This window comes from Mercenaria mercenaria, chromosome 16 (assembly GCF_021730395.1).
Source record: "Mercenaria mercenaria strain notata chromosome 16, MADL_Memer_1, whole genome shotgun sequence".
NCBI lineage: Eukaryota > Metazoa > Mollusca > Bivalvia > Venerida > Veneridae > Mercenaria > Mercenaria mercenaria.
In genome coordinates, this window is record NC_069376.1 from 12,668,432 (window position 1) to 12,693,699 (window position 25,268).

Below are 25,268 nucleotides of genomic sequence, written 5' to 3' on the forward strand. Positions count from 1 at the left end.
AATACGTTTATCATTTTACCATAATTTTTTCATCAGGAGCAACTTCATTGGTGTTAAACTGTGTGCATCCAGCATGACATGGTGAGAAGTAGGTCAATCCGTTTATACCACAGATAGGTTCAAGGTCATTGTTTGAACAATCGCAATACATGTTACATGTGGACGTCAAATTTGCTTCAAATTCATAATCTTCCACTAAATTGTAACCAGAACTGCAAAAATAGAAAAAAAATATTTTTATATCAAAATCCATTTTCTTAATACACTAAACATATGCAATAGCAACAGCTTACCTGTTTGTCAATAAATATCAAGCAATTTCTTTTTATAAAATTAGAAAAGATTGTCAAACTGTTACAATATACACCAATTACAGCAAGTTACTTTTGACTTTTAAAATACTCTAAGTCTGGTGGACACTGGATAAGAAAACCGCCAATTTTTGCCATTCTTAATTAGGTCAAGGGCCATTACTCTTTAGTATAACTTTTTCTAAACATTAACAAACTCTCTCACTGACATGTAGAAGCACTATATCATATACATTCTGATTCAGAACACTAGGGCGACAGGAACTAAATGGCTGCTTATCAAACTTTGTAGAGATATTATGCCTATAAGCACTGCTACCAAGTTTGATGAATGTTGGAAAAGAAATATTCAGAGATTAGACATTGTCACCTAGAAAGAGACAAGGAGGATCCAGCTGGTTATCAAACTTTGCCGAGATACTATGTACATAAACACTGTAACCAAGTGTGGTGAACATTGGAGAAGAATTGTTCAAGAAAGCAATTGTGCGAGGTGACCACATAATACTTCCCATTTCACTTGCACATACAAAACCAAACTGACTATTATCATAACTAGATGTGTGTCCATAGGACACAGGTGCCCCCACTTCTGTCACTGCACTTAGTTTCATGACTCTATGTAAAATGATTTTCAAGATATATGCAACACTTTAAGCACTATATATATGTATATTCATTTCACTAAGTGAAGGACAATAACTCTGGCCTGGCTGAGTGAAATCCCAAAGAGAATACCAGGTGCACAACTTCACATGCTATATAACAATCCTCTAATGTTTCATGACTCTAGGTCAAGTACATTCTGAAACGCATGAGACAAAAACTTGTAATTTTTTCACTAAGTCAAGGGCCATAACTCTGTTCTTACAAAGTGGCATTTTTTATAAGACCTTTAGATGAGTATATGACTTATTCATTGTCTTCACACAAATATACAGAATGCAAGAATGAACTATTAATTACTACATCAAACTGTCAGAAATGGTTGATCTGCCTGGTATTGACATGCAAAGCTGCAATTTGGTAATCTCAAATTTCCTAATTCATCCTCATTAAACCTGCACTAAAGCCATTACTAGAATTTCAAACAGCCATATCTGCAGAATTAAAGTTCTCCCTGAAAATGTTGTGAACACTCGCTCCTCTTGTAATTTGTACTTCCAAGTCTCCTGTGACAAGCAATATGGCACTTTAATCTCATTCTACAGCACAAAAACATCTCTTTGTGAAACGCAGCAACAATTTAAACACTGAATGATATTACAATTATTTAGAAAATGAATAAAATTTATTGAAGTTTGGAAGATAATTTTCAGAGTTCAAAAAAAAAAATAAGTCCCTGGGAGGAAACAATTATTAATTGTTTGAACTTTTAGAGAAACAAGAAAATTTCGTTAAATTTTGTAACATATATTTAAAACAAGAGGGCCAAGATGGCCCTAGGTCGCTCACCTAAACACACCATAACAGTGTAAACATGTTTGACATAGTGATTTCATGGAAACAAATATTCTGACCAATTTTCATTAAGATTTTAAGAAAAAAGTATTTTCTTCAATTTAACATAATGACCTAGTTTTTAAGCCAAGGTAACCTACATTCAAACTTGGCCTAGATTTCATCAAGGCAATCATTCTGACCAAATTTCATGAAGATCAATTGAAAAATACAGCATCTATTGCATACACAAGGTTTTTCTTTGATTTGACCTAGTTTTTGACCCCAGATGACCCATTTTCAAACTCAGCCTAGATTTCATCAAGGTAATCATTCTGACAAAATTTCATGAAGATCAATTGAAAAATACAGCCTCTATCGCATACACAAGGTTTTTCTTTGATTTGACCTAGTGACCTAGTTTTTGACCCCAGATGACCCATTTTCAAACTTGGCCTAGATTTAATCAAGGTAATCATTCTGATCAAAATTCATGAACCTCATTTGAAAAATACAGCCTCTATCGCATATACAATGTTTTTCTTTGATTTGACCTAGTGACCTAGTTTTTGATCCCAGATGACCCATTTTCGAACTTGGCCTAGATTTTATCAAGGTTATCATTCTGACCAAATTTCATGAAGATTAGTTGAAAAATACAGCCTCTATCGCATACACAAGGTTTTTCTTTGATTTGACCTAGTGACCTAGTTTTTGACCCCAGATGACCCATTTTCAAACTCGGCCTAGATTTCATCAAAGTAATCATTCTGACAAAAATTCATGAAGATCAACTGAAAAATACAGCCTCTATCGCAAACACAAGGTTTTTCATTGATTTGACCTAGTGACCTAGTTTTTGACCCCAGATGACCCATTTTCAAATTCGGCCTAGATTTCATCAAGGTAATCATTCTGACCAAACTTCATGAAGATCAGTTGAAAAATACAGCCTCTATTGCATACACAAGCTAAATGTTGATGGACGACAGACGACAGACAGACGACAGACGCCAGACATCGAGCGATCAGAAAAACTCACCTGAGCATGCATGATTCCTTGCTCTGACCTTATCAGAGGGAATAAGATTCTTTGCTCTGACCTTATCAGAGAGAATAAGATTCCTTGCTCTGACCTTATCAGAGAGAATAAGGTTCTTTGCTCTGACCCTATCAGAGAGGATAAGATTCTTTGCTCTGACCTTATCAGAGAGAATAAGATTCCTTGCTCTGACCTTATCAGAGAGAATAAGATTCTTTGCTCTGACCTTATCAGAGAGAATAAGATTCCTTGCTCTGACCTTATCACAGAGAATAAGCTTCCTTGCTCTGACCTTATCAGAGAGAATAAGGTTCTTTGCTCTGACCCTATCAGAGAGAATAAGATTCTTTGCTCTGACCTTATCAGAGAGAATAAGATTCCTTGCTCTGACCTTATCAGAGAGAATAAGATTCCTTGCTCTGACCTTATAGAAGATTCTCTATCCAGGTAAGACAACAAAGGGATCTAGTCTCCTAGCTTGAATTTTTTTGATGAGAATTGAATTCCTGGCTCAGGCCACACTTGGGTCTTAAAAAACTGAAAGTTACTTACCTGTTAAAGTATGGGAATGTGGCGCCAGCAATTTTGAGATTTTCGCACCCCAGGAAAAAGAAAAATCCACATCCAATGAGTGCTAAAAGATCTAACAAGATTGTCAACTGGATTGCACCTGTAAAAAAGTCAAAAAGATTGTTAGATAAATTGCACCATTTCTGTTAATAATCAACAAGATTGTCAACTGGATAGCATCAGTCCTGTTAATAATCAATAAAGTGTCAACTTGATAGCACCTGTAAAATAATAAATAATAATTTAGCAAATTATTCTGTCAGCTCATGCACACATAATGTAAAGAGCCTTGTAAAGAAAGTTGTAAAGCTTTCGGAATTCATTCCACCTATAACAGTAATTACTGGCACAGCTTTCATATATGAAAAATGCCATGAGAAAACCAACATAGTTGGTTTGCGACCAGCATGGATTCAGACCAGTCTGCACATCCTCGCAGTCTGCAGATTCATGCTGTCCGCTTTCAAAGCCTACTGCAATTATTAAAACTGTTAGCGAACTGCATGGATCCTGACCAGACCGCACAGATGCGCAGGCTGGTCTGGATCCATGCTGGTTGCAAACGCACTATTTTGGTTTTCTCATTGTATGACTCACCTATGCCTCTACTATCTTAAGCTGCAATACAATATCCAAAATAGTAATTTGGTGCAAAATTTGAATCTCTTCATATCTGGCACACACTGAATCAACATGGCTGAAAGTTGTGTCTGGCATGTGGTCAAATTACATAATGTCAAAAATGTGTGACAAATCAATAGCAAACTTCACGAAAGAGTAAAACGATTCTGTCTGGACATGACAGACTGATGACTTAGACAAAAGCATACGTCTCCTCAGAACTGGGGAGAGGTGGGGGGGGGGGGATATAATTACAAGTGTACAAGAAAAACTTCTATTCTCGCTTTTCTCCAAATTATTACCTTAGGTGCTCCGGAAGATATCAGATTTCTAGATAGATAATCAAGTGTCTATATACAAATCAATGAAACAAAATGGAGATTAGGAAATAGGAAATCACTTATAATGTACTGTCACAATAAACTATAAAATCTCAGCTATGTGTTAAATCAAGTCAGTTAATTAATAATAATAATGATCACTTATAAGTATATCGAGGGCTTTGCGCAAAACTATTGTATCTTGTTCTTTATTTTTATACACTTACAATAGTTTTGCACCAAGCCCTCGATATAACATATTTACAGAATGTGTAATATGACCTGGTATTGCATTTTAATATATTCTTATGTAATCATTGTCATGGTAATTCTTACATAACGCAATTTGTTTCCCTAACGACATCTTTTTGGGAAATTCAATGCCACCAACACTGACGGAATGTGGTATTAAATTTTGTCTAAATTGTTTGTTTGTTTGTTCTGGGTTTAACGCTGTTTTTCAACAGTCTTTCAGTCATGTAACGGCAGGCAGTTAACCTAACCAGTGTTCCTGGATTCTGTACCAATACAAACCTGTTCTCCGCAAGTAACTTCCAACTTCCCCATATGAATCAGAGGTGGAGGACGAATGATTTCAGACACAATGTCGTTTTATCAAATAGTCACAGAGAACACATGCCCCGCCCGAGGATCGAACTCGCAACCTCGCGATCCGTAGACTGACGCTCTACCTACTGAGCTAAGCGGGCGGGTTTTGTCTAAATTGGGAAAACTGAAACATAGCATGATACATATAAAAGCGTGTGTCCACTCAAGACAGACCTGGAACGCCTGTATCAGTTACAAACTCCTGAATATTTTACATGATAATCACTTCCGGACATGCGCAGAAGACCGCTCCTGTGAGCTCTGCGATGAGTAACATTGCATATAAAAGAGATTTTTTTTTTTTTGATAATAGCTGAAAACGTGGGATGATATTTTTAATAATTGTTCCGAATCAACAGTATATTATACCAATGAAAATTATTACTGTGACTTTATTATGCAACAAAATCCCTATTACAACTGTTCTGTCACAGTGTTAAACATTACAGGCACCAATGAAAAGGTATGTGTTATAAAACAGGAAAATATATTGTGAATGTTGCCAAGGATGTAGATAATAATCCTTGATATTGTAATAGAATTAAAATAATATAATAATTGAGCCCCGCCGTGAGAAAACCAGCATAGTGCATTTGCGACCAGCATGGATCCAGACCAGCCTGCGCCTATTGCAGTTAGAGAAACCGTTAGCGAACAGCATGGATCCTGACCAGACTACGCGGATGAAGTGATAGTATTAACTGTAATCTAATTTAGGCATGCTGTTAACATTATTCCTCATCTTGCTGAATCAGCAACTTCTGTGAAATTACGTTGATGTAATTGAGAAACTATATAATCTCAAACAATGGTTTTGCTTATGAATAAAATTCCTGTATTAAGATCATATGCGAAGGAATTATATCACGAGGGTGTAGGCTGAGCATTACAAATATGCACATCTGAATGACAAACAGTAATTATATCCGAAAGAAAATCAATGTTTAATATAATTTTATGAGCCGCACCATGAGAAAACCAACATAGTTCATTTGCGACCAGCATGTATCCAGACCAGCCTGCCCATCCATGCAGTCTGGTCAGGATTCATGCTGTTCGCTTTCAAAGCCTTTTGCAGAGAAACCATTAGCGGACAGCAAAGATCCTGACCAGCCTGCGTAGGCTAGTCTGGATACATGCTGGTTGCAAATGCACCATGTTGGTTTTCTTATGGTGCAGCTCATATATATTAAACAGTGATTTTCTTTCGGATAAAATCACTGTTTGTCATTCAGATGCGCATATTTATAATGCTCAGGCTGCACCCTTGTGATGTAATTCCTTTGCATATGAACTTTTAATACAATGATTTTATTCAAAGACAAAACCCAGGTGTTTGAAATATATTGTTTCTCAACTACATCTCCTTCAAATATGAACTTAATACAGCAATTTTATTCAAAGGCAAAACCACTGTTTGAGATATATCGTTTCTCAATCACATCAACAGAAGTCGCTGATTCAGCAAAATGAGGAATAATGTTAACAGCATGCCTAAATTATGTTACAGTTAATACTATCACTTCAGAAGACACTGTATTACTCCTGGGACCTTGAGCAAGTGCCTGTTACAAAATATAAGATGTCTTATGTCTACGAGACAGGAGCTATTAACTAGAAACTAAAGACTTATATATCTCTTATCTGTTTCTGGAAAGGTATCTGTGTAAGTTTTCAATATTTTTTTCTCAAGAGGATGCCAATTTAAAACATCTATGCAGGCTGAACATGATCTGCACTGTTCGCTTTTCAGTCAGCAAATTTTTAGTGAACACCCCTTCAAATAATAAATGGTATTGCCCAAATTGAATGATGGACCAGTCCATTTTAGAAATTTAGCTGGCTAATGGTTAAATGTTCATTTACACATACTGAAGTCTCCAGGCATTTTCATTAACTTTCAAATTAAAGCTTAAAATGATTTTCTAGAACTATTTAGAAAATGCAATTATTCCATACGAGGTTTAAAACAGATTATGGCCGATTGTAACAAATGCATTGCTAATGTAACACAACATCTTGTGTCATTTTGTTACGAGGGATTTTTCGCAATTAGAAGTCAATTATTACATCAAATCAATAACATCTGAAATACCAGAAATCTTGCTAAATAATTTTCTGTGACGACTTTACTTACTAATAGACATTATATGCAGCTAAATGTAACAAGTTCATGGGGATATTCACAGGCTATTTTAATCTATTTTACTGGAGGTGCTGTCATAAAAAAACAAGGGCACCACCTTGCGGGTGCAGACGTTCATCTGATTTTTTTGTCTCTGTATAGCAGCAATATTGTCCTACCCATGATTTTCTAAGTCCAAAAGTGGCCATAATTCTTGCAAAAAGCAGGGTGGAGTTATGTTTCTTGCAGTACAGAGTCAGCTATTGATGGTGAACAAGTGTTTCAAGTTTTAAAGCAATAGCTTAGATAGTTTAGGAGAAAAGCTGACCTAAACATAAAACTTAACCAGGCAACGCCAACACCTATGCCAATCAAGCGATGACAATGACTTTTTTTTTTTTAAAAATCCGATGAGCTAAAAATTGGCCAATCTTACCAGACCTAGATTCCTTTTGAAAAGATGTTCAAACTCAAAAATGTTCTGAAATTGTAAGAAAATTTCTTACAAGTTCTCTTACATTCTAAAGAAACCCAAGCTTGGCTGCTGGCAACAAGCATAACCTAGTGTACTAATATCTAACAAAACAGGAATTAATCGGATAGAAACCATGGTGATTAAGATTTCTTACTTCAAATCTGATGTGCATTTGCCCTTTATCACTGAGGGTTCAAAACCTATAAAGTGGTGTATGATTCTTCAATGCGGGAAAGTTATCAATACTGCATACAGAAGAAAGGATTAAGTGGTTCTACCTAGTTGCCTGCCTGTGCCTGAAATAATGCATTGGGAGGATGGGCTTCAGGATGGGGCTTTGAGGGGAGGAGGGGGTGAGGGCAATCTGGGATCTTCTTTAATCATCAAAAGCCATTTGACCTAAACTGTTCTGACTTGACTTTAAACTCAATGATATAAAGCAAACAAATACAAGAATGAATTGTATAATTATAACTGATATTATCGAGAGTTAAACGATATTTTTGTAATTACCTTTAGGTCCCATCTGAAACCTTTTTAATAGAAAACCTCCCATTAAAACACCAAAAACAGCACCAGGAATTGCAATTCCACCTGAAAATACACACATAATGTTGACAATTAAAAATTATGACAAAACCATCATTTTAAACGGCTCTGGGTTGGTTTTTTTTGTCAGCTAAACAAAAAAGAAAGTCAAGCACTGTATAGAAATGCAATATTATATACCCTTCTCAAATGCGCTCATTTGATTGGTCGAAAGGGGTGCACGTGCAGGTCCGCAAAAAAGCGATATTGACCCGCAAAAGTGATAATGACTCTTGTGATATCACTTTTTCTTATATATCTCACTATGAAATATGGGCCATTCAAATGAGTGCATTTGAGAAGGGCATATAATATAACAATAATTATAGAACATAAGTCAATAACTGTATAAAAATTATTATATCAATTAATCAAAGTAGGAAATCAACAAAAATTGGCACAGTGTTTGGGTAAATATCGACCCGTCAGGCAAAACTATCGCGAGCGCCTTTAACCATGGTGTTGAGCCGACGCCGATGCCGTGGTGAGTAGGACAGCTCTACCTAGTCTTCGAATAGTTGAGCTAAAAATCCTTTGATAAACAGTAGAGCTATGGACAGGACAAGAAGCAGACCATGTTAACCTTTGACCTCTATGTGTAACCTTGACCTTGGAGCTAGGGGTCTGGATCTTGCACATGAAATATCAAATTATGATAGGGAACATTTGTGTCAAGTAACTTTGAAATCCCTGGACAAATGGCAGAGCTATGGACTGGACAAAAAAAAACGAGTTTACCTTTGACCTCTATTTGTGACCTTGACCTTGGAACTTGGGGTCTGGATCTTGCACATGACATATCAATTTATGATAGGGAAAATTTGTGCCAAGTAACTTTAAAATCCCTTGATAAAAGGCAGAGCTATGGACTGGACAAGACAAAGACCAAGCTAACCTTTGACCTCTATTTTGTGACCTTGACCTTGGAGCTAGGGGTGTTGGTCTTCAGCATAACACACCAACTTATTAAAGAGAACATTTGTGCCAGGTAATTTGAAAATCCCTTATAGATGGCAGGGTTATGGACTGGACAAGAAACATGCAATGTGAACATTTATGAATGGCAGTTATGGATTGAACATGAATCAAGCACTATTTTTTACCTCTTCTTATTCTTAAAAGCTAGGTGTTTGGTTATCCATATAATTCATAAAACAGGATCAATCACATAGCACTTCAAAGTTTGATTCATGTGAAAAATATCAGAACTTCAACCTGAAAATTTATTTAATTTAGGGCATGACTGAGGAAAGACTGGTACGAAATTTATGTCTTAGTTTCATATGATGCAAGTGTAGGAATAAGTATTTTAAGTGAATAAAGCTATTAAGTAATAATACAGACGAAGTAGAAGTGCAAGAAACTTTTAGCAACCAAACTGAAGACGTCGAAGCCGGTGCCAGAGAGACAAAAATAGCTCACCGTACACTTAGTACAGTCAAACCTAAAATGTTGATTTGTTTACATAATTCTTTTAGCAGGAACTTACCATATCCTTTTTTACACTTTTCCTGTAACAATTCCTTCAAGGCCATATATGTGAGTCACAAATCTGTGCAAAAACTGTGAACTTCTTGGTGAGTTTATGGAAAACTGCAGAGCTCTACTTCATATATTTCTCTACAAAAGAAAAATATTTCCTCACATGATGTACATTTTTAGGCAGTTTTTTTAATGCAAAAAATATATTAAGGCAATATTTAAAATTCAAATGAAATTCTAGTAAATGAAAGTCTACATCAATTATAAATGTATATAAAATTTTATAAGCTGTTAAGTTGGGAGCATTTGAAAGGATACAAATCTCTGCTGGCAAGACCTGGTAACATATCTCAATGTTACATGTATATCAGAATTGTACGTTGTAGATGTTGTTTCCATGTGTGTGATGTGATGCTGTGTTAAAACATTGAATGTTCAAACAGTTGCTTTCCTACTTGTCAGTTTTGTTCTTTCTGTGAATGATAGCAGCATTTGACCAAGTTAAACAAGTGATGAAAGACTTAGTGATAATATAGAAATCCCTGTCGTTACACTTAACAAATTCTTAAATTGCATATCACAGCGGAGTTTTCTGGCAAAAAACAGCCCTGATCTATATAAAGAATGATTTTAATGTACACCACTGCCTGCTGAATGTTCCAAACTGGCTAACTTTCTGTAAATACCTTAAATAAAATATCAACAAGTGGTTTTCCTAATTTTTCCGGTGACTAATATCAATTGAAATGACCCTTCTTGTGATCCAACCAGTATCTTCTGTGTGATTGGAAAGCCACCGGCCAAACAACATCTGAAATATAACTCAAGCTAGTCATAATGTCTCAGATTGAATACTTATTCAGTTTAAATGAGTGCATGTATGTGCAAAATATATTTAAAAACAGTCTGGCTACCAAGAAAGTGTGAAATGTAGAAGTGTTCCTCTAAGCAACTTTTCTATGAACATTTACATCACAATCTCCTTTCCCCATACTGAAACTGTCATAATGTAATATAAAACCTAAAAATCAAGTCTTACGTATGTAAAATGTGTCATAGCAAACACTTTGAATAACAAAGCTATCAATCACAATGTCTGTTCAAATTCCTTGCTTAACTTACTTCCAGATCTGAAGCAACGTTAACTGTTTTCAGGTAAAATTTAGTACAGTAAGCTGTATTCCAAGTGGGAATTATTAGGTCAGATTGTAGCTAAAAATTGGCTGCAATCTGACCTAATAATTGTCACTTGGAATACAGCTTACCGTACCAATTATTATGAAAAAAATCCTGTCCAATTTCAAAGTAACAGATTACTAATGTAATCTCAATACCACACATGCTTCAGAATGTAGTCATTATGGTAATACTGGCTGAAATAATGTTATTCCACTATAATTCTAATTTCTACCTTTCTTTCAATTGATTGCTGTTGCAATTTAAACGAAGTCTATTAAATTTCACAATATCATTGAAAAGTACCTGTCAGATTTTTATTAAAAGTATTTACAAAGGAATTATTTACCCATTCCCAACACCAAACAATTGTCTTCGGTCAATCTGAAAAGTTGTAGACTTGTATATACAAAGGCGGTCAATCCCCGTCTATGCAACAAACTTCACATTGTCCAAGCGCTCTCATTTCAGGTTTTTGGGTGCTGAAAATATAAGAAACCAAACAGAATAAGTAAACATACAATTCAGGACCTCAAATATGAAGATTTATGCTCAATTAAGCATTTAAGGAAACCAATATTCAAGTCTAGTGTGTGAAAATCTGCCTGTTTTCCTTCAAAATCAATTAAATTATGCCAATTTCCGGCCTGATCTGTTCAAGTCCTTGAACTGATTATGATTACACATATTTCTCTATTCAGACTGTGTGTAATGTGTAAATTCAAGTATCCAAAAGAGCAATTTAATGTAAACAAGAATAGAAATTTCAGAAGAGAAGATTTTGAATAAAAGTTCTTCACACAGTCACATATAGAAAACTAACAAATTAATGTGGCTTGAAGGAATTTGATACAGGATCACCGAACAGAAAATTGTAGTGAAATCATTTTCTAATCAAACAAGTACTTTTCACAGCTTTACAATTTTCCATATAGGGAAAACTTGCCCCATCAATGGCATTCTTATTCTTAACAAAAACAAGGAGTTTTGCAGCCAAATTATTTTGAAATCGAGCTAGAAGTTTAGGAGAAGATAATTATGTTTATTTAAAGCCATACAGAGAAAACTAGCCATGACCCCAGGAAGCCATGTTCTTTTTCAAAAATCAGGAATTTGAAGAGTGTCAGACAAGAACTAAGAAAAGGAGAAAATTTTAATAAATCATTTTACGTAAGCCTTTATGAGAAACTTGCCACACCTCCTGTCAGTCATGAGATTTAATGAAACAAAAGTATTTGGTGAATGGCTATACAAGGAACACTGCTTTGAAATTATTTTCAAGTCAAGCCAGATGTTTCAAACCTGAAGATTTTCAAAGTTTTCTATACATCAATACTAGGAAAACTAACCTATCCCCTCCCCCACCCCATATTTTTTAATGCAAAATAATGATCTGAAGGAATTTGGGAAATGGTAACGCAAGGAAAACTGCTGTGTAATTACTTTAAAACTGGACAAGCAATTTCAGAAAAGATCTTCCAAAGTTTTCCATATAACTATACAAGGAACATTAGCCTGGACCTATGTGTTTTGGATTTTTTTGGTATAGGTCACCCAAGGAACATTTCTCCTTTTGGTTGTTACTGCAACAAGAATTCTGCTATGATAGTCTTGAAATCTGAAATAAGACCTCCAAAGAAACAATCCTTTGAAGTTTGGTTGAAACTGGCATAGTGGTCTAAAAGGAGATAGAGAAATTTTGGATGATATATGGACGGCAGACCACCAATGATCTTAAAAGCTCACAATGAGCACTTAGTGCTCAGTTGAACTGAACAAGACTTTAAACTAATGAAGAACTAGAGCAGTCACAGGAGATATCGCCCTCGACTTTTTCAATGCTGGATAGGGAAATTGGACAGTGAAACTGGATAGGGAAACTGGATAGTGAAACTGGATAGGGAAACTGGATAGGGAAACTGGATAGGGAAACTGGATAGTGAAACTGGATAGGGAAACTGGATAGGGAAACTGGATAGGGAAACTGCATCTGAGGAAGCTGGAGCTGTTTAATGACTCCAAAAAGAATAAAGATATTGGACAGTAGCTTGAGTCTGTAAAGATAAAGTGTATCAAAACATTACATACTTATAATTCTAAGCAAAAAGGGGGATAATTCATGAAATATTGGTGCAAGAGTGATTTCTGCACCTTGTGTCATATCATGTGGGAGATGATTGGAATAACAACTTCAAGTTTGAATCAATTCCTTTTAGTTATAACTGAGATATAGTGAAAATGCATCAAAACTAACCTGAAATTCTAAGTAAAAGGGGGCATATTTCATGAAATATTGGTACATATGTATCAGAGACATGGACCTTGTGTCATATGATGTGGGTGATATGGTGGAACAACTACTTTAAGTTTGAATCAAATCCATTTCTAAATAAATGAGATAGGGAAATTGCATCAAAACTTTAACCTAAAATTCAAGGTAAAATGGGGGATAATTCATGAAATACTGGTACCAGAGTTCTGGACTTTATGTCAAATGATGTGTGTGATAAGGTGGAAGAACTACATACAGTTTGTCATGAATCAAAACAATTCAGTAATATCTGAGACACAGTGAAAGAGCATTAAAACTCTGAATCTGAAATTCTAAATAAAAAAGGGGGATAATTCATGATATATTTTGGCAAGAGCTATGGCCCTTGCGTTATACGGTGTAAGTGATGATGAATAACTATTTTAAGTTTGAATCAAATCCATATAGTAATACCTGAGAAAGAGCGAAAGTTCATCAAAAACCTGAAATTCTAAGGTAAAGGGGGCATAATTCAGGAAATATTGGTACCTGTGTTATGGACCTTGTGTCATATGATATGGGTGATAAGGTAGAATAAATGTTTTAAATTTTTATCAAATCTATTCAGTAATATTTGAGCTAAAGTGAAAGCGCATCAAAACGTTCTAAGTAAAAGGGGGATTATTCATGAAATATTGGTGTTAGAGTTATGGCCCTTGTGATGAGAGTGGTGATGAGCAATATCCATTTAAAACTTGAAACAAATCCATGAAGTAATTATAGTGATAAAGAGAAAGTTCATCAAAACTTTAATCAAAGTGAATACACAGAAGGATGCCAATGCTGGGTTGAGTAGGACAGCGCTCTACACTTTGTATAGTCGACTAAAACTTACCAAAAGTCTTTTGCAATCTGTCTTAGTAAATGTAAAAACTCTGCCCAATTATTTGAGAATCTATGCATCCATTGCAAATTTGTCGACTCGACAGACACGTAATAGCCTGACAGACTGGTACACTCATCACTGTCTTACAGACCTGCAGAAGTAATATTATACAGTATGATAGCGTTTAACTGGAATGAAAATATAATGCTTCATTTACTGTAATTATGGAAGCATCCTTCAATTCTTAAAACACCAGTGTAGTCATACTTAATCCAAAACTAGAAACCTGATAAGATTCTGTAAGTGAAAATTTCTATGAAAGCAAGGGCATTTTAGTATGTATTTTTTAAACTGAGTTAGCTTCCTTCAATTGTAAAATCTGTTTTATAGAAGATTAGACATATGTTGCTGCTTTTTAAAGTACTGGTATCAGTTCAGCTCTTATGTAACTCTAAATGTAGTTTGTAAGTGGTAAATTATTCTTAACAAAAATTATCTGGTTACTTATTAGGTATTTCTATGACTGCCATGAAATCCACCATAGTTCCCTCATACACCATATAAAACAAAAACCTGCATCTCTTCAATTCTGAATTAATAGTCTGTAGCCATTCTGCTTTACTGTTACTTCACACTACAAAAGAAGGTACACTTTTCAAAATGTTTAAAAAGAAATATATTATGAGAAGCAATTTTACAATTTAACGATAATCATCTAAAACTCCTAACTTGTAGCAAAGAGTTATAAAAATAAAAAGATCGGCAACTTGAAAGGCAGACAGAGCAAATCTCGCCAAAATCCCGCGGCTGCAAACGAGATCTTGTTACCGGAAGTTCTCTATGCGCCATTTTGTATGCGAAAGATATGACACTGTCAATTATTAATTATCACCGTAAGACCACGCATTTTTTGAAAGTAAGAAACATGTATTTTGTGCTTAAGACTATTTCATATATTAAACAAATGTTGTTTTAGAAACTAACATGTATTTTACATGTAGTTTGAAAGGTACAGATTGCAACTCCATGCTCGCCTCACTAAGATAACGCCGAATCACGCTCGGATGCGAAATCAAGCGAGATTACAGCCAGTTGCCATTCTGTGTATTCTATACTTCTTTGCTTGTAACTTGAAACTAAGTTCCCTTTTATGAAATTTCATGCAATGATATTCGGAAGTGAATCTATGTCTGTAAGTAAACGGTTTAGACTAAACAAGAAAAAATATACCTAAAATAACTTGCGTTCAAAATTTATGTCACTTTGATTTTCCTTGAAATTAATTTCCCCTGTTATTTTGCATATCGGAATAATTACAAAATCAATGCATGTAATGCAAATTTGTTGAACAGAAAGGAAAAATGTTTACGGATACTCTTAAATTTTTCCCTCTTAAATTTCTATAATGCACTTGTCTATTTTTCAATTTGGCCAGTACATGTACCATTAACTGTTAAAACGGATGTTTACCAAAGACACTGACTGAATAGCAAACAGAGCAGATCTTGATCAGACTGCAAGGATGGCGTAGGCTGATCATGATCTACACTGGTCGCAAAGGCAGAATCAACTGTGTCCAGCATTGTAAGGGTTAAGGGACCAATGATAGAAAGAGGAAGAACAGAACAGAAAATATCTAGTATGAAACATTATCTCTGTCATCAGATATTTTAAACAGGCTGCTGGTGTAGTATATCATTATACCTGAACAGAAACCTAAAACGTTGATTTGTTTCTTAACTGTTTTAGTATAAATTTCTGTGAAAACAAACCTGTAATTTACCAAAATAGAATTAAGTAAGGGCATCTGTGTTTTTTCTTTCAAATTAAGTTACCTCCCTTCAACTGTAAAGTTGAAAAAAAAACTAGCTTAAGAAGTGCAGTTCGAAGTACAGGAAAATAATTCTAAATACAAATGTTTGGTGTGTTTACTTACCAAATTATTTCATGTCTGCCATACACAATGTTTCCCATATACACCATGCTGAACTGAGACATGCATCTCTTCATTTTCTAAATTTCATGGTCTGTAGCTATTCTGCTTTTCTGTAACTTCATGCCTATCAAAAAGTAGATTTTTTTTTTAAAACGTTTTGTAAACCCATCAAAGTTCTAAAGATGCACATTCAAAACGTTATTTCACAAATTTAATGAAAATCATCTACACTGGTCTTCAGTTAGACAGACTGCCAGACATTCCATCAGTAAACATGTGTAAAAGATTATAATATTAAAGCACTATACCTAACATTATATCCTTGAATTTCAAATTTACATTCACTAAACGTAAGGTTGTATGATAATGGTAAAATCATTCAAATAGATTTAAACGGTGTTCATGTGTCAGAGAACATAAAGGTTTGTAGTATGTGCAAAGGGGTCTGAAAACAATGTGTAATATCAAGAGGTGTGGCAAAAGTCAGTGTCCTTGGTCCAATGCTTTTTTCACATATGTTCCTTGCCAGTAATCTCTTATGGTTACATGGAAACATGTATCAATGTACTACCTTATCAATTCAAAACTGTACCATATGGTTCCACCAATCACCATGTAGAACAAAGACCTGCATCTCTTCAATTCTTAAGTTAATGGTCTCCAGCCATTCTGTTACTGTTACTTCACACTACAAAAAGAAATATAAAGTCCACAGACATATTAGATGCACATATACCACAATAAAATCAAGCTGGAGAATTTTAGTTATAAAGCTGTAATTTGGTAAAAAAGTGCCAAATAAATAGATCCTATTTTTTCCATTTTTGGCACAACTGAACATCACTGAAAGCCAAATGGACATTATTTCACTTTTCATAAAATAAGACACTTCATGTTTATATTCGCATGTTTTCAGGTTGTTACTTGAAAACGAAAGTAGGGTGTTTATTCTGTAGACCGCTTTCTGGAATGCTGCAATATGATAGTACCGGACTTCAAATGACTTGCATTTCACTGCATACAATTCAACTCCACCTTTTCTTTTTGTTTTCTTGAAGCAAATGTATGAATATGTTGTGTAAAATAGATCTATCTCTGACGGAATGAATATCTGGAAACTGTATCTAAAGTATTAAATTAATCCAAAGTAGTTCAATTTTATATGAAACAAGGATCAACTTCTTTTATTGGTATATAACCTTTGAGTGTTCTTTTTTTTTTGAAATTGAGTTACCTCCCTTCCATTGTTAAATTTGTTTTATTTTTAAAAGAAAAACCGTTTTGTCTGTATTCAGCTTTTCTATAACTCAGAATGCAGCTGGATTAGAGGAAAACGGTTCTAATTAAAAATGATCTTCTTACTTGTCACATGATTTCTATGCTTCATATCCACCATGTTTCCCACATACACCGTATTAAACAATTTACAGCTGCATCTCTTCATTTCTCAACTTCATATCCACTATGTTTTCCCCACACGCCGTATTAAACAATTTACAGCTGCATCTCTTCATTTCTCAACTTCATAGTCTGTAGATATTCTGCTTCACTGTTACTTCACACAATGCCCTGCAAAAGATTTGATTGTTTTTTGCTTTAAGTTCAATGCTATTTTTCAACAATATTTCAGTTGTTTTCCGGCAGGCATTTCTCCTTACCAGTGTTCCTGGATTCTGTACCAGTACAAACCTGTTCTCCGCAAGTAACTGCCAATTCCTCATATGAAACAGAGGTGAGGGACAAATGATTTCAGATATAATGTCTTTCATCCAACTGTCACAGACAACATGTGCTTTACACGAGGATCTAAGTCAAAACCCCTTGGTCCAAGGTCTGACTGCCAAATAAGAGTCAGTTTAAAAAAAGATGTTTATTAAATCCATAAGGGGCTCTACATATATAAAGAAAATATAAAATTTCAATATACATGCCTTTCAGTTATTATAATTTTAAAGTAAACACTTACCAAAGTAACAAATGTGTTCTTTCCCCTCTCATCCAAAATACAAGCCTCCTGTATCATATTTTGTATAGTATGTCACAGTGTCTTATGTCAACTGAACTGAAAATATTTTTTTTAAATTGCATTTTCTTATTCAAACGACCAACAGGAAGTCAATGTTGATGCAATATGTATAATAAACCCAACTGTATTGAGTGCATGACTGTAGTCCCCTTTAAACAAACACTACTTACATCTAATATTAAGCATAAATGCTGCAGCAGGGTACTGTTTTCATACCCCGCCCATCACTAAAAACAGTGATTTTTTTCATTGTCAACACATTTTTTCATCCTAGGGGATTACTGAAAGTCACTTAGGCATTTAATAGACTGTAAACAAACAATCTGATGTTTATATAGAGCTTACACACTATCTAGTATTTACACTATCATTAAAATATTTTAGGACTTCCAGATCTTTCAAATAAAGCTCCACTGCAGTTGCTTTCATCAGTTTCTGGCCATAGGGCCACAGATAAAAGTTGCTATTACTAACAAGTGAATGAAGTATTGCCATGCAATACAAAGTCCCCTACTGGAAGGCATCTAATTTTCTCTACTGTAGTATAACATAATGAACTGATATCTGTCAATGATATATAAACAATATTGTACTATATATACAATATGTTATAACAACACACTTGGATTAAAATGTGCATATATAAAAACCCACAGTTGTTTTCATATTGAAATGTTTTGCCGATTATAAAAAAGTTATCATATAAGTTATTTATAGTACCAACAAAGGGAAATTAATCTTTAAAAAAAAAAAAAAAAAAAAAAAAAATCTATATAATATAAGTCCACAAGAAACTCTTTACCAGGTAGAGATAGGTCAAAATACACCTAAAAATTGGATGTAACATGCATGTTGTTCCATAGAAAAGTGGTCTCGATTTTTCTCTACGGCCAGTAATAAAAAAGTTACAATAAAATCTATTTATAGTAATAACAAAGGGACGTACACATATGTAATTGTAAAAACAAGGGTGCCTCATGGTGGTGAACATTTGGTCCAAGTTACATCAAAATCCCTAAATGCATGAAGAAGAAATGCTTCGGACAAAGTCATTCTTGAATTTGACCTTTGACCTCTAAATATGACCTTGACCTTAGACCTAGGGACCTGGTTCTTGCGAATGACAATCCGTCTTATGTTGGTGAACATTTGTGCCAAGTTACATCAAAATCCCTTTATGCATGAAGAAGAAATGCTCCAGACAAAATCATTCTTGTGTCTGACCTTTGGTCTCTAAGTGTGACCATGACATTAAACCCTGGGCCTGGGTTTTGCGCATAACATAATGTCTCATCCAGGGGAATATTTGTGCCAACTGATATCTAAATCCTTCTTTGCATGACAAAGTTATAGACTGGACAGGAAAAAAATCATCCTACTGACCTTTGGTCTCAAAGTGTGACCTTGACCTTTAAGCTAGGGTACTGGGTGTTGCGCATGACAGGTCATCTCATCATGGGGAACATTTATGCCAAGTAATATTGTAATCCCTTGATGGATGACAGAGTTCTGGATCGAACAGGAAAAAAACCTTATTGACCTTTGACCTCCAATTGTGACCTTGACCTCTGAGCTAAGGGTCCGGGATTTGCGTTTGACAGGTCGTCTCATCATGGGAAACATTTGTGCCAAGTAATATTAAAATCCCTTAATGAATGTCAGAGTTATGGACCGGACACGTAACAGACCCTGTTCATGCTATGTTAACATTTGACTGCTAAGTGTGACCTTGACCTTTGAGCTAGGGGTCTGAAAGTTGTGCATGACACATCGTCTTATTATGAGGTACATTTGTGCCAAGTAATATTAAAATCCCTTCATGAATGGCAGAGTTATGGACCGGACAGGAAAAAAGCCCTGTTGACCTTTGACCTCCAATTTTTACCTTGACCTTTAAGCTAGGGGTCTAAGTTTTGCGCATGACACGTCGTCTCATCATGGGGAACATTTGTGCCAAGTAATATTAAAATCCCTTCATGGATGGGAGAGTTATGGACCGGACAGGAAAAAAGCCCTGTTGACCTTTGACCTCCAATTGTGACCTTGACCTTTGAGCTAGGGGTCCGGATTTTGCGCATGACACGTCGTCTCATCATGGGGAACACTTGTTCCAAGTTATATTAAAATCCCTTCATGGATGACAGAGTTATGGACCGGACACGAAATTGCGGACGGACAGACGGTCAGAATGACGGATAAGCACATTCCTATAGTCCCCGAAACTGGTTTTCAACCAGTAGGGGACTAATAAAGACACAATCACTTGCAAAATAACTGCAACTTTCAATAAGGGGAAGCATTATCTTGCAAAGAAAATTAAATTTACCCTTGACAAGTACTTTACTCTCAAATGATGAGCTGTCAAGCATCCCTAGAGTGCCATTTTTAGCTTATTTTCACACAACATCATACCATGGATAGCCTCAATACATCTTTTAGAACACATTTTTACAATTAAGACTGTCTGTCAAACTACTTGTACATGAAAATAACATTTCCAAGCCCAAAATACCTTACTGAAACAGTTTAAAGTTGAAATATCATAATTAAAAATAATTAAAGGGAAACAATTCACTTCTTATATGTACCAATATTTCAATTCTGATAACTCCTAGATTTAATTTTGGCATTTTTCTGATAGTCACTATTTACAGCACTGAAAATAAGTTATAAAACATGGACATAGTGCTGTAAAGCTATTTAGATATGTCTGAACCTATCCAGACATCATTTTGTAAGAATGAGAAATAAATTTTCCAGCTCTATCCAACAAAACAGCACACCATAGACTATCAGTTGATCTTCAGAATGCCTAAATAATGTGGCTGTAGCATGAACACTAAAAAGTACAAGTAAAATAGCTATATTTTGCAATATGGATTCCAACTGAACCACACAAACAACACCTTTTACAGGATAAGTGATTATGGGGCAGTGTTTTTTCTCTTGAGACTGAATCACAAACTTTTTATGCTTCTTCAAGTACTTTTTTGACATATATTTTTGAGCAGGAAGCTTAAAAATATCTAAATATTCAAATTTTAATGTAACTCTTGCTTCCAATTCAACTTTTCAGTAACTGAATCAGTTATAGACATCTGAAATGAATTAAACATTATCAGTAGTCACTAGTCACATAAAAGGACACATAAAACAGACAAAAATTGCATCCCACAGACTGTTGTTGCTTCAAGGAAAAGAGAAAAAGTTTCCATATATAATGCAGAAGGTTGTAGGATCAAAGTTATGCCTGTCTAAAAGAATATATTTCTGTGTCCTACCTTTACTATTCTTCAACAATAACCACTCTGGCACTGTCAGTGTTTCCTCCAGTCTTGTCATAAAATCTTCATGGAACCATAACCGGTCAAGTCTGTATGGAGACCTAAATAAAAGATTCATCAAAAAAACCTTATACATTCATCTTACACTCCACACCTCCTTATGTCCTACAAACAGATAAAACTCTGCCTCAAAGCAGACACCAAATACTGCAAGTATCACCTTACATGCAATCACCTGTTTAAAATAATACCTTTGCCAACATAAGGCACCCTTGGTGCTGATTATGACTGAAAATATCTACTTACTGGACTAAATTCCTGTAATTTTATTACTGAACAACCTAATAGGCTTTGATTATCCTAAAACAATCGAACAGAAGAATGTACAATAACCAGAATCAGTTGTTTCAGTAAATTTACTGTGACAAGTGTAGAAAATTGTCTAAATCATGTAGAGCGTGTTCTATTTGGTCAATCGGGAGCACACTAGAGTTACATTTGTGCATGTACAGTTTACTGCAGGGTTTTTTCTTTCTGTTTTGGGAACATAGCCTATATCCCCAATATTGGGAATTTTTACGCATAAATGTTCCAAATTGGGAAATATTTAGTCCCATAGGATATAGTAAGGATGTGTTTAAGTACTTTCTCACACACTTTTTTTCACATTGTACAACCTCTTTAACAGACTGCTATTACAAAATTGTCCATAAATATTTATACCTGTCTGATTCACCATTAGGGGGTCACTTTTGCCAATAGGGGGTCACCTTGTTTATCATATTTTCTATTGATCAGGCCGGCGTGACGTCACATCCGGAGCAATCTATTATGCAAATCACCTTGGAGTTGAAGGCAGGACCCAGCAATTCGTAGCGAATTAACTAGCTGTGTGGGTTGTGATGTTTTTATTTTCAAATAAAACAAATTAAGAGTCATTTTTTTATTATCTACAGTCCGCAACGCTATGGTACAATCTATATATTTTTCAAAAAAAGTATGGTTTTGGTAATATTTGATTTTGTGGCATTTTAAAACGGTCTGGAAAAAGTGACACATTATAGGTATTGTCAGCTCTTCAGCGCTACGGATCAGTTATAATTAAAACAAGTTTCCAAGCTTATTCAACATTTTCTCAGTTTGCATATATAAGTATTAAACTAAACTTAATATCTGAGAACATAACAATTTTTTTTTATTCAACTTCTTTGCTTAAAATCGTAGCAGTTGTTTCTTTCATCTTTCAGAGAATCTTTTAAGTGTCTTGAAAAAGAATGTTTTTTCAAGAATGAACAGATCAAATAAATATTAAGTAAATTGATTTTCTGATTTCTTTTATGTCTTTAAAATAAGCTGATTTTCGAAATGTTTTAATGCTCTGAAATAATTATGTTGTTGCCATTTTCTGAAATGTACTTTGTGCGATATATTTTATTTAGTTTTATGTAAAATGCTATAATGTCGAAGTACATTAAGTATGAAAGTCATTTAAATAAAGTTGAAAACTTATACTTTATTCTATGTAATCTTATTGCATTCATTTGTTTTTTGTTTTGTTTTTTGTGAAGAAGAAATTTCTTTCCAGTCAAAAATTAGTTTGGTGAATTGATTTTAAAATTTCAAATGAACTATATGCTCGGGCATGTGTATTAATTAAGTTTTTTATGTAGTAGCTCTATTAATCCCTTTGTCAGTTGACACGCAAATAACAATAATGTGCATCTTCCAAATATCATAAGACCCTGAAGGCTTACATCAAACGGATAAGACAGGAAATTATCATAAGGCCCCGAAGAGGTTCATCAGAGGGATAAAACAAACAGGAAATCAATCTTTTAATTAGTGATAGTCATTAGGAACTGGTCAAAACTGACTTTCATTAATATACCACATACTGATTGGTTTCCATAGTGATTTATGACTTATGACTGGAATAAATGCTTTAATTTTGTGGTATGTGGAAGCAGTCAATTGTGACAGTCTAACAATTAACAAAAAATATGGATGCAAATTATCGTTCAAAGCTTTAAATAATTGACAATTTACTACAAAGCAGAGATCAGTATTTTCGTAAATAGAAATCAATTTATTGATAAGTCCTGGCTTTTCGTAAAAAGAAGCTAGCATGCAGTTTTCATATATCATTTTATCTCCACGTGTAACACAGTAGCTCTAGATGTCATATTACTTTTAAAACAATTGTAACGTATAAAAAATCCCTTTGTGTTATAAATGCAGATAAAGATCTTATATTGTGATACAGATACGCTTCGAGGGAGAAAAAATCCCTTCTCCAGTATTTACGCATAATGTACTATTAAGCTTTAAATTATGACACCTCTCATTAAATGTCACACGAATCAGAATTTAGGTAAGAAGTGTTGATTTAATTAAATTTGGCGTGACTGAATCACTTTTGACACCACAGTTTCAGCTATCTGGCTTTCAGAACTATTTTAATGGCAGGCTACAAAATAGAACGAGAAAAGTGAAACAAATGGAGAAACCTAATAATTATTAGGTGAGCTAGATTCACTATTTTATTTATATTTAAAAGACCTCCGATATTTTAAATTATGATTTTCCTCCAGTCCGTCACAAATATGGGACCTTGCAGCTTACACGGATCAATGATGAATATCACGTCTGAAACCTAAAGAAGAAAGTTTTCTTTCTCAAGAGTGATTTCTGGAACATCATGCTATATTATAAATTGACTGACTTATCATTATTGCCCAAAATTTTACTTTAAGCAAAGAAAAACAACCAGCACTAGTGAAGCATGAAACGCTTTTCAATTACAATTTAGCGTTTGCTGTCACCTCCGCTTGTTGCTATGCAACGCGATACGCTGAAGTGTCCGGATATCCAACCTGATCAATCCATCTAAAATAGTCTTTTTTCTGACAAAACATGACTGTGGTATTAGAAATAAACATTTCAAGACAGAATATAATGTGTGACAGTATGTTTACATTTCAAACAGGAGATATTAAGTCAAAGAATATAGCATTAGTTTTCACAGTTGTATTTCTGTGCATAATTAGCACCACCTATATCTAAAACTAAAATCAAAATATTGATTCACAAAACCTTATTCATTTATCTAAATTTGCCAGTTCAAACCAGTACAACATCAAATCAACCTATGATTTGTATTTTTAAGCAAAATAAACAACCTTTTGATTATTCCTGAAATGGGTGATTCTCTATTGGCTGAATGGTCGCCTCTGTTTTATGGCACTTTTTTTCATCGAAGTCAATCTAAAATTCATAATCATATTATTCCTATGAAAGTGTGCGTTTCACTCTTCAAAATGGTACCAAATTTGTGTGGTTTTATCTAAGAAATTGTGAGGTATGCTCAAAAATATTCTACTTTGAAGAATTTAAGAGAGCTAAAATCCAAGTCAGGAAACATGGTTGCAAGAGTTATCTACTCATGGAACTCAAACTCATTAGATTAGATCCATCTTCTTTTGTCTATTAATTGCTAAATGATTAGTGTATATAACTGGATACTTAAACATTGTATACTCTATACTCAACATCACTAATCTCGCATCATCACTAATTTCGCGGTATTTGAGTTGCGCCTCCTACGTGGGGTTTACCGGGGAAGTTTGTGACCTATTTTACTCATGCTGGCGAAAAATGTTCCTACCTGCAGTTACATTGATAAATATCTGTCAATATTTATTAAAATCGTATTTTTCACATATCTATTGCAAAAATCCATGAATTAAGCAAATATTTGCAACGTTTATAAGTTCATCTACCAGCTGATCGGCATTTGTCCTCATTAATTATGCAAATTAAGTCCCGCCTATAGGTTAGAGGACACAAAATTTTACGTAACATCCCCCAGCTACACAAAAATGAATGAAATATTGGTATCAGGCGAAACATCAAAACGTCTTAACTCGACGGATTTTAAGGGGGAGGAATGGATGGGGGCCCCTGACCATCTCCTCAAAATACACCCATGATACTGAGCAGTGAATTTTAACATGTTAGATAACTATCAAATAGAAAATATTAAGTAATAGTTCGATTCTTAGGCTCCGCTACATTATGACCACGCCCACGACCTTGTGATTTACTTGCAAAATATCTGGTGTGTCTG

At 34.6% G+C, this 25,268-nt stretch overlaps 1 long non-coding RNA gene across 1 annotated transcript; it reads right to left on the reverse strand.

The window, feature by feature from the left end:
- Window positions 1-17,891, reverse strand: LOC128549477 (uncharacterized). The gene is made up of 12 exons (XR_008367746.1): window positions 17,799-17,891; window positions 17,195-17,401; window positions 16,404-16,520; window positions 15,833-15,956; window positions 14,401-14,530; window positions 13,906-14,047; window positions 11,109-11,241; window positions 10,270-10,394; window positions 9,591-9,721; window positions 8,027-8,107; window positions 3,346-3,463; window positions 1-212 (listed from the first exon to the last, which is right to left on the reverse strand). It is a non-coding gene; the product is annotated as an uncharacterized LOC128549477 (long non-coding RNA).
- Window positions 17,892-25,268: the final 7,377 nt, after the last annotated feature.